At 40.6% G+C, this 9,945-nt stretch overlaps 1 pseudogene; it reads left to right on the top strand.

Moving 5' to 3' along the window:
* Positions 1–8,680: 8,680 nt before the first annotated feature.
* Positions 8,681–9,635, top strand: LOC130860786 (olfactory receptor 52E4-like; annotated as a pseudogene).
* Positions 9,636–9,945: the final 310 nt, after the last annotated feature.

Genomic DNA, 9,945 nt, shown 5'->3' with positions numbered 1-9,945 from the left:
TATTTAGCCCCAAAAGGATCTTCCATGACAGTTCAGTGGGAGGATAAGGTCAAAACTGAAGTAAACACTGGAATATTTTTGTTAAGATCCTCTGGCATTCCCACACGAGCCACTCACACTGCATTTTCCTCATTAGTCATAATGTACACCACATTAGAAGGCATAGCTTAAAGATTCCAAAATAATCACTCTAATTTTTGCCACAGGAAAAGTACAAGGAAAAACTTTCACATTTAAACCCTACTAAGGGACTTTCCTGGTGGTCCAGTGGGTAAGACTCTGAGCTCCCAATGCAGTGGGCCTGGGTTCAATCCCTGCTCAGGGAACTAGATCCCACATGCATGCCGCATCTAAGTGTCTGCATGCCACAACTAAGAGTCTACATGCTGCAACTAAGAAGCCCACATGCTGCAACTCAGAAATCCACAGGCTGCAACTAAAAGATCCCACATGTTGCAATGAAGATCCTGCATGCCACAACTAAGACCCCCCGTAGCCTAAATAAATTAATTAATTAAACAAAATCTTTAAAAAAATAAAAAACAAAAATAAATAAATAAACCTCACTGATACTACAAAATTCCTAAAGGGAGAAAAAGGTTTGAAAAAGTTTGCCCCCAGTAACTACCCTAAATGCTTTTCTTTCTCATGGGGATTTTCTTCATTCACATGTCAAAAGCTGAAGTTCAGGACTATAAAAATGATGAATTTCATGAAAACTAAGCAGGATACAATGCTAAGAGAAATGCATGAGGAGTCATGAGATCCAGGTTTAAATTCAGGCTCTGGGCTTGACTGGAAGATTTACCTGAGAACGTCACTTAGAGCTCTTTGAGCTTCAATATCTTTACCAATAAAATAACTCAAAAAAAACAAACAAACAAACAAAAAAAAAACAAAACTGTTGTGAAAATCTTTCCAGCTTCTAAAACATAAAAAGATTTGAAAATAAACACATGTATTTCTAGTGTGGTTGTTACTTCTGGTGCATGTAGATGTAACTTGCTAAATCCAATCTTAAGTACAGTCACTGGTATGAAGTGAGGTCTCCAGCTCCAGATGACCCCAGAGCTTGGGGGGTCTTTAGAGACTCAGCCCTTACCTTGGTCAGATCCTTTCATTTAGAAAACTATAAAGCCTGAAGAGTTAAGAGGGCTTTCTCTGGGCTTGAGGCTTCAGCAAACCTCGTACCCTATGGTCTGGTTAGGGTGAGCTTCAGGGCAGAATGTAATAGAGTGACTGCTGACATAATATAAAGTCATTCTCATTTGAGTATGGAAGCTAGATAGGATAATTGATTTCTTTGGGTATTCTAGGAGCTGCAAAAACATGAAGTTGGCTTCTAATTGGAAATGCGACCCTGGTTGAAATTCAAGGTAGAGTGAGCAAGGAATATAGAGAGAGTAAGGTTAGGGTAATGGTAATGTAAACTAAGAGAGGAAGTGAACTGAAAAAATGGTACTTTGTATAAATTTATAAAGAAAAATGACCAGTTTCTAAATAGAAATTATAATATTGACACAAACAAGATTTAAATAAAAACTAAACAGATCAAAATGATAAAGGAAGATGATCAAAAATGTCATTGCAGATTTTCATTCAAGTAAGATGGTAGGTCATGATAGCTTTTCATGTGTTTCTTATACTATATTAACTGTTTTGCAATATCAAAAAATTTGCAAAGCTTTCTAAATCATTAGAAAATTAACACTATCCTGATGACAAAATCAGAAAATAGAGGAAATACAGATTCTCTAAATCAATGCAAATGACAACACAGTTATGAGAAGTTTGACTCAGAGTGGGTGTACACAAGGATAGGTACTACCAACCTGTTGTAGGGATTTTTAAAGGATGTAGGGACCGATACACCAGGTGTCATTCCTCAGAATAACTAGCATAATTTGGCACATGAAGGAGCTCAGTAAACATTCCTTTACTTATGATATTGAAGTGTCTAAGTGCAGAGTTAACAAATAGTGTCTACGACGGATCTCTAGTTCCGCAGAAGTCAAGCCCTAAATATAAGGAACAGACAAGCTACATACCTAAGGGTGGCTCTCTGCTCTGGTTCTAAGGAGAGAGGTTAAAGAGGACCACAGGTTCTCACAGAATTGTCAGACCCAGTGCAGGTGGTTCAAGGAACTGGACGCAATGGTCCTAAGACAGGCTTTGGGATGAGTCTACATACAGGTAAAGGAGATGGGGGGCAGGATTACTCCAAGGGCCAGATCTGAAAGGGCAGATTCAACTCTGCCATGAAATTCCAGCAGTATTAAAAAATGTCCTCTTAGCACAGTCTTGATTGGCTAGATTTAGTACTAACTAAATGCATTTTAAATTAGTAAACTCAGTTAAATGTTTTGTCAATTTAATTGAGAAAATCTGTGAAGTCACCTTGCTACTATAGTCTGACCAGGGTCCAACTGTACTGGAAGAAGATATATTAAGAACAAGAGAAGAGGAAGGTGGGACCTACCAAAGCCTCTCACCCCACTCCCTGGTGAAGAGGAAAGTTAGAAACTTACACTCAGCTAAAAACAACTCCATGCTTGTTTTGCTTTTGTGAAGTATGCTTGCTGCGCCGAGAAAAACAGAAAAACAGGATGACCTAACAATTCAATGTAACTTTAAGATGTTTTGCTAAAAAATGGAATGTTCTGCACCTGCTCTTATAAGTTTCTGTTTGGAAACTTCCATGCTCTGTAAACATGTGCACCATAAAAGTAAAGCTCACCTTGAGTTCGGGGCCCAGAACTTTGGAGTGTTAGCTCGTCTGGGGCCGCCAGCTTAATAAACCTGAGTTCTCCAACCCTCCAAGTGTGGTGCTTGGTTTCTCGAGGGACTGATTTCTGCAACACTGGTTTGCAGCTTTGTTGTATTTGCATAAGGAATTTGCATGAGCAGCACAGATCCTTTTGAGAAAAATGATCTGAAACCATTGAACAGAGCAAATTTAAATCAAGACCCAGTAGCAAGAGAGAGCAACAAGTTACCTGGGAGTTAAATATCTAGAGAAAAAAGAAGTCTATCCTGGTAACCAATACTCAAGACAAAGACCTAAATATTGTTGAGGAAATAAAACTATGTATTCCACATAGCATAAAGTGGAGTTTGGGAGCCTCTTAGTACATAGTCATCTGATACTCTATTTTGCTCCAGATATAATCTAAGCATGTGGGTGTTAACGACAAGAGCTGTGACCTGGGAGGCCCAGTGTGCCGCACACTGTGCAGCCAAGGATTCTAAACAGCAGGGCATTACTGCCAGGAGCAAATAGACGCCTCTTTGCTGGCAACTCAACAGTGCTTCCTTGTGGCTATTAACCAGAATAGCAATTCTGGAGTGATTCCACTTAACCTCTGCTGAGGGTTTGAAAGGAAACTGACAACTTTGAAATCAGAAAACTCCTGCGATTTCCAACACTAGGGGAGGGGCAGTGGATGGCTTAAAGAAGAAAATATTGTACTTCATGATCATAAGGCACGTGGGGATTTTAATGATTAATTTAAAAAATAAAAGATATGTAACAATTTATACTCTGATTTTCTTTTCTCCATTGACATTGAAGAGTCAATATCAAATCAATGACATGAGTCAAGTATTCATAAGGATAGACTATATCTCAATATTTTATAAGATGTTTTATTAACAATATTTGACTAAGGACTACATATAATAGTAAAATGTATTAATTTCTTCATTTTTCAACCAAAAATTAGTTGAGTGCTTTCTATGTAATTAGCACAGTAGTGGTTAGCATACATAGTTACCAAGAAGTAAACTACTTTCAGGGAGATTATTTTCAAAACAGCACACAAATTATCATTATTTCCAGTCTTGCAGATTAGGCAATTGAGCAAAAAGATAAATTACTAATGATCATCTAATTAATAGTGACCAGAGTCAAGAGTGAGACATTAGGCACATTTGCTACATAAATCTATTTTTCCTATTACATTTTTGAGGAGTGAGCTGCATTGTTAGACTTCAACTGAATAGATTTGTAGTTTCCTGAAGTTTTTCATGCTCCAGATTATAAACAGCAAAGGCAGAGCACTACACAACTCAACACATACTGAATTAGTCAATGCAAGTAAAGGTAGTTTCTCCAACAAACATATCACAGTAACTTAACGCAATAAAGTTTTACTTCCCATCCACATACCATCCCGATGCCGTGGGCTTTGCTTGACATCAGCATTTAGAGACCCATGCTTCTTTCACTAGTTGGCTCCTTCATGTTCTAGTCCCTTACAGACTGCCACTCGCGCTTCTGAATCTGTCAGGCAAGTGAAGGGAGAGAATGTGCAGGATTTTGTAGGAGGTTTTAGGGACTCGGTCTGGGATAGATTTACATCATTTTCTCTATCATTTCATTGGCCAGAATCTTCACATAAATCTAGCTGGAGAGACCAGGTGACTAAATATTTATTTCTTAAGAGAAATGATGTAAAAGAGACCCTCACATGTAAAACATACGTAACCTCTTCCCAAATGAGGCTAACCAAACTCTTATCTAGTTCCTGTATGCAGCACAGAGTCCAGGGTCTCCAGGAGTGTGTGGTGCTCTCCATCAGGTCCTGATGTGGTTCCTCTTGGATCAGCATCTGGCTCCTCCTACCACACATTCAATAGTGGAGCAGAAACTGGATACCAGTCAAAAAGATTCCCAGTGGAGGTGAAGCATGGTATACATTTAGAAAGAATTCTCAGTGGTCATTCTGGAATACTTTGGGGTCAGGCATTGCAATAGTTTTATCTCCTGGCAGTTGGGTAAGTTCCCTTGCCTAGACACTGGATATGACTCTGGGAGAACCCCTCCTGGCCACTGTTTTCTATGTCCCTTTTTCTGCATATGTGAGATTGTTCTTTCCTCAGTGCCCCCCATTGTCTTATATGAAGCAGACATTGGAGAATGTGACTTCTTTTGAAGATACTACATTTGGAGACTGCTTCATGGCTGTAAAATATTAAAATCAATAATTGTTTTAATTTTTAATCAAAGGCTTTTTTAAAAGCCTAGCTCATGTTTCTTCGGCAATGAACCCCCTCAAAAATTTAACAAGAATTTTCTTAGGTAAAATTTAAAACTTTTTTCCCTTTTCTATGTCTTTTTGCTTTCCCCAGCCACTGCTTTTCTACATAATGGTGTCTACCTAAGGCTACCACACTTTAGTAGGACAGCTATGCACATAATGTAGTCTCTTCTTAGGGCTATTTTCTATGCATCTTTGTTACTCAAAGGCATTTAAATCTTTCTCTTAACCTTTGACTTCCTAAGTATTAGGAAAGTTCTTCAAGACATATATATGGGCTTTATCTATTATGATTAATTTCTGCTTGAAAACTGGCTTTCTGCTAAGATCATTTATTTCTCAAATGAAATCAACAATTGCAAACACACACTATTATTTTGAATTTTTTCAACCTTTTCCCTAGAATTACCATTTAGTAGACATGCCGACTTGTTAGGTGATCTTTCTAACATTGGATGCTAATTTTCTCATTGTATGCAGCCTTAGTTAGAATAACCTGCTGGCTATCAAAAAACCAATTCCAATTTGTCAGTGATTTAAAACAAAACAATTTTATAATTTTTAATAACATCTAGTCCAATGCCTGTAGAAGGGGAAAGCTCTCTTCCATGCAGTCATTCATGTCCTAGCCTCCTCCACCGTGTGGTTCTACCATTTTTTATGGATTTGTGTCTTCCAGTGGATTATCTGCAGCTAGCCAGAGGAGGAGGAAGAGATGGAATGCAGAGGACATTGAGGAGATTGTAAAAGCCATTCCTGGAAGAGGTGCATACCATTCCCTTGGGCAGGCTTAGTCTTATAGCCTCACCCAACTGCAGGTATGCCTGGAAAATATAAATTTATTTATGTTTAGTAGGAAAAAGAACTCTGTTTGGAAAAACTAGCCTTGTCTCTGTCAGATATATACATTGATTGTCAAGCTAAACTCCAGCTTGTGGCGTGAGAATGGTGAGAAGTGGCAGGGGAACCTTTGGAGATTTCCATGGCTCTCCTGGACTCTCCGAGACACTGTCTGTCCTAGAGCCTGATCTACCTCTTGCTTGCCTCATCCAGATGCTTTATTAAGTAATTCCTCATGTTTTACTTTAGACTCATTCGAGAGAGAAGCAAAGGGACACTTTTAGATCCCTTCCATGTTTTCCTGTCATCCTCCTCACCTGTGATCGGAAGGAAAGAAGGCACTGGGTGGAATATCGGTAAGCTGCCCCTCAGGGATGCAGATGGGGTGCAGGGATGTGAATCCCTCCCCAGACCCAGTCCCCAGCCCAGGGCCACCTAAATGTACTCCTGAGACCTGCCCTGCCATTCTGCCATGGTGACATCAGGAGTCCCATATTTGATTCAAACAAGCAACGATTTTCTACTCAGCCTTTGAGGGACATTTGCTGGGTCCTGAGGGGATAGTTGGGACATCAGAAATAATTATTTCTTACACTATTCTAAAGACACTGTTTTGTTCCACAAAGTGGGCTAAGGCCTAAGGTTGGGCAGCTTTTAGGATAATTTGAAGCAGATGCTCAGGTGATCAGAGCCACATTTCTTGATACCCTCCAACAGCCCCTTCCCTCCCCAGCACCAAAGCCTGGGGGTGCTGAGGGAAACAGATTGTGGTTGGGAGGGAAAAAGGGAGCACTACTGGGGAGGGTATAATATTTTTGACTGGGTGGCTCTGGGTTACTACCATACAACATCCACCCATGGGATGAATCTATCATTTTTTTTTTAATTTATCATCTTTTGTCAAATCAAATGCATTATCTCTGAATCTCTAAAGTTTCTGTTGCTCTTAACCATATTACTCCTAATATATCATTTATTTCTTATAATTTAGTGAAAATAATGTTACTATTTTCAGCATTTGACAAATAATTTTTACACGTTATATCTCATTGGATCCTCATAATGATCCTGTGAAGTAGGGTTTAGTATGTTCATTTCATGTGTGAGGACACTAAGGCTTGAAAATGATTAGATGCTTAAAGTCACATGGAAATATGTGGCATATGGCAGAAACAGTACCTCAAATCAGGATCCTGACTTCTGGTCCAGAGTTTACTCCAAGACGCTAGAACTATAGGTCCCCTCACATCTCCCATTTTCCCAGCCCTTGTGCCTTCTGCTGTCACCACGTAGTCTCCTTAGCAGTTGTGGTTGAAGGTATGGGCAATAGCCTTATGGTTTCTCTTGAAGAGAAAAACAAACGTTCTCAGTCATTTTAAAGCTGTGCTGTTCCTTCCTTCTTAGACTATGCTCCTGGGCTGACTTTTGCTCCTTTCCCTCATGTTTAGAGATCCCCTTTTGCTGTCCTTGAAACTGTGAGATGAACCCAGCTGTATCATTTCTGCCTGGAATGTGAATCACTTATCTTAAGCTCCAAATCCCTCTCAGACCCTGAGCCCAGGTCTCTGTGTGTCCTTGTGTTTTTCTTTCACGTGAGAGGATTGTGGTACTAGAGATATTGGAGGATGCTGGAGAGGCACGTCATCCCTAAATCATTCTTTATCTGCCGTGCTATTTGATTCCTCTACTACTCACTTTTGGGCACAGGGCCCTGAGTGTTCTTCCTTGGCCCCGCAGCAGTCACTGTTAACACGAAGACAGGATGATAAACCTACAAGCTCAGGGATCAGTGAATTTGAGTTCTTGTCTGATTCTGCCACTAATAACTCTGGGACCTGGGGCCATTTACTTCTTTCTAGACCTCAGTTTTCTAACCTACAAAATGATGGTTTGGGCATAGTACATGTTGGGGATACGTATAAATTGGTACACTTTATGTGATTACATGAAAAATGGATCTGGAGGAAATATCTGATCATTTTCTTTCCTGTTCTCAACAATGTGGCTGTGATATAAAATTCTTTGATTTTCATGTGATTATTATTAAAAATGCTTTTGTTTTTTCCAGGTAACCACACTCTGAACTTTGTGTCTGCCCCTGTACAACACCACCTTGAAGGAGAGGGAGATACAGGAGGTGGTGAAATGAGGTGTCTATTGACATATTGAGGAGAGAAACAAGCTATGCATTTGTGAAATGATTGGGGAATAATCCAAGGAAGAACCTAATCAGTGATGGAGTCATCAGGGACCATTTATTCTGTAACCTGGAATTCAAGTGGGATTTGGAGGAGTAGAATGTCTCCAAATTAAGGAATTTTCCAGATGTTAGGATTTTGGGCAGTTTCAGATGAAGGGTAGTGGTATAAGACGAGGGGACTATGTGAGGTCTATGCTGATTAAATCAAGCACCAGCATTCAAGACTTGGGAAAATAAGCATGATGGGAAGGAGTTTCACTTGCAACAGTTCCTGAGCATCCTCTTAAATCTGGTTATGTGAATTGCTCCAGTCACAGATACAGTAGGATATATAATTATGGGACCTGGTTTCTGATTTTCTTATCTAATGCATTTCCCACCAGACCAAGCTGACTTGTCTCTTCTGTGTTTAAAAATCTTGCAGAAATATTGACTAAATTGAAAATTATTTTTGACTGTTTTCTAAGAGCAATGGGGGAAGAGTGATGGTGATAGTGGAGTTAGTGAGACCATATATCCTGAGCTCCTAACCTCCATATCATTGAATTTAACCTGCCTGCCTTTCTTTGCAGGGGCATTTTGTTCTACTGAGATGATCACCATGATTCTTTGTAGTAATTCTTGTCTCTTTCCACATACTTTCTTCTTGGCTGGCATTCCAGAACTGACTGCTGTTCATATTTGGATCTCACTTCCCTTTTGCTTCATGTTCTTACTGGCAGTGACTGGGAATGGTGTCCTGCTTTTTCTCATCCGGACAGAACGGAGCCTTCACCAGCCCATGTTTTTCTTTCTTGCCATGCTTTCCTTTGCTGACCTGGTTCTCTCCCTCTCCACTGTGCCCAAGATGCTGGTGATTTTCTGGTTTGGTGCTACAGCCATCAGCTTCTACTCCTGTCTTTCCCAGATGTTCTTCATCCATGCATTCTCTGCTGTGGAGTCAGGAGTGCTGGTGGCCATGGCCCTGGACCCCTTTGTGGCCATCTGTAACCCACTGCGTTATGCAATCATTCTTACCCCTGAAGTTGTTGCCAAGATTGGAGGGATAGTGGTGCTGCGAGGTGTGGGTTTGACCATCTCCTTTCCAAGCCTGGCCCGTCGCCTGCCCTACTGTGGGTCCCACACTCTTGCCTACACCTACTGTGAGCATACGGTAGTGGTGAAGCTGGCCTGTGGGGCCACCACCGTGGATAACCTCTATGCCTTTACTGTGGCGATCTTTCTTGGTGTGGGGGATATGGCCTTTATTGCCTACTCTTACGGGCAAATTATGAGGACCGTGATTCATTTTCCTTCACCTGAGGCACGTGCTAAAGCAGGCAGTACATGTACAGCTCACGTCTGTGTCATCCTCTTTTTTCTATGGACCAGGCTTTCTTTCTGTGATCATGCAGCGTTTTGGCCCAACCACAGCCTCCGCTGCCAAGGTCATCCTTGCCAATCTCTACTTGCTATTTCCTCCTGCACTGGACCCCATTGTCTATGGAGGCAAGACCAAACAGATCCGGGAGCACCTGTGTAAAATTCTAAGCCCCAATCACATTGGCCCCACTTGAGTATAGCTCTCATTAGTTGGACCTCAGGGGCCAGGGTGACCTTCCCCTATGGGGTGGAGCCCCGTAAAGCCAGAACATTTACCTGGTGGGGACAATGAAGAGAAAGCAAACGAAGTTATCCTGAGTGTTTGGAAGTTGGGAAATCTCTTCTGAGACCTATGATGTTTAGATATTGGGATGGAAATTGAGACGGGCTGGAGTACCTCAATTGATTAATCAGCAAGTAGTTTTTTGATACATTTTTCTTCTAAAAGTTTATTATTTACTCGTGTTGACAAGATCAATGCATCAGGTAATTAAGAAACAATCA

The sequence above is a fragment of the Hippopotamus amphibius genome, chromosome 9, assembly GCF_030028045.1.
Source record: "Hippopotamus amphibius kiboko isolate mHipAmp2 chromosome 9, mHipAmp2.hap2, whole genome shotgun sequence".
In the NCBI taxonomy this organism is placed as follows: domain Eukaryota; kingdom Metazoa; phylum Chordata; class Mammalia; order Artiodactyla; family Hippopotamidae; genus Hippopotamus; species Hippopotamus amphibius.
Note: the sequence above shows the minus strand (reverse complement) of the source record. Positions and strands in the feature narration are given on the sequence as shown.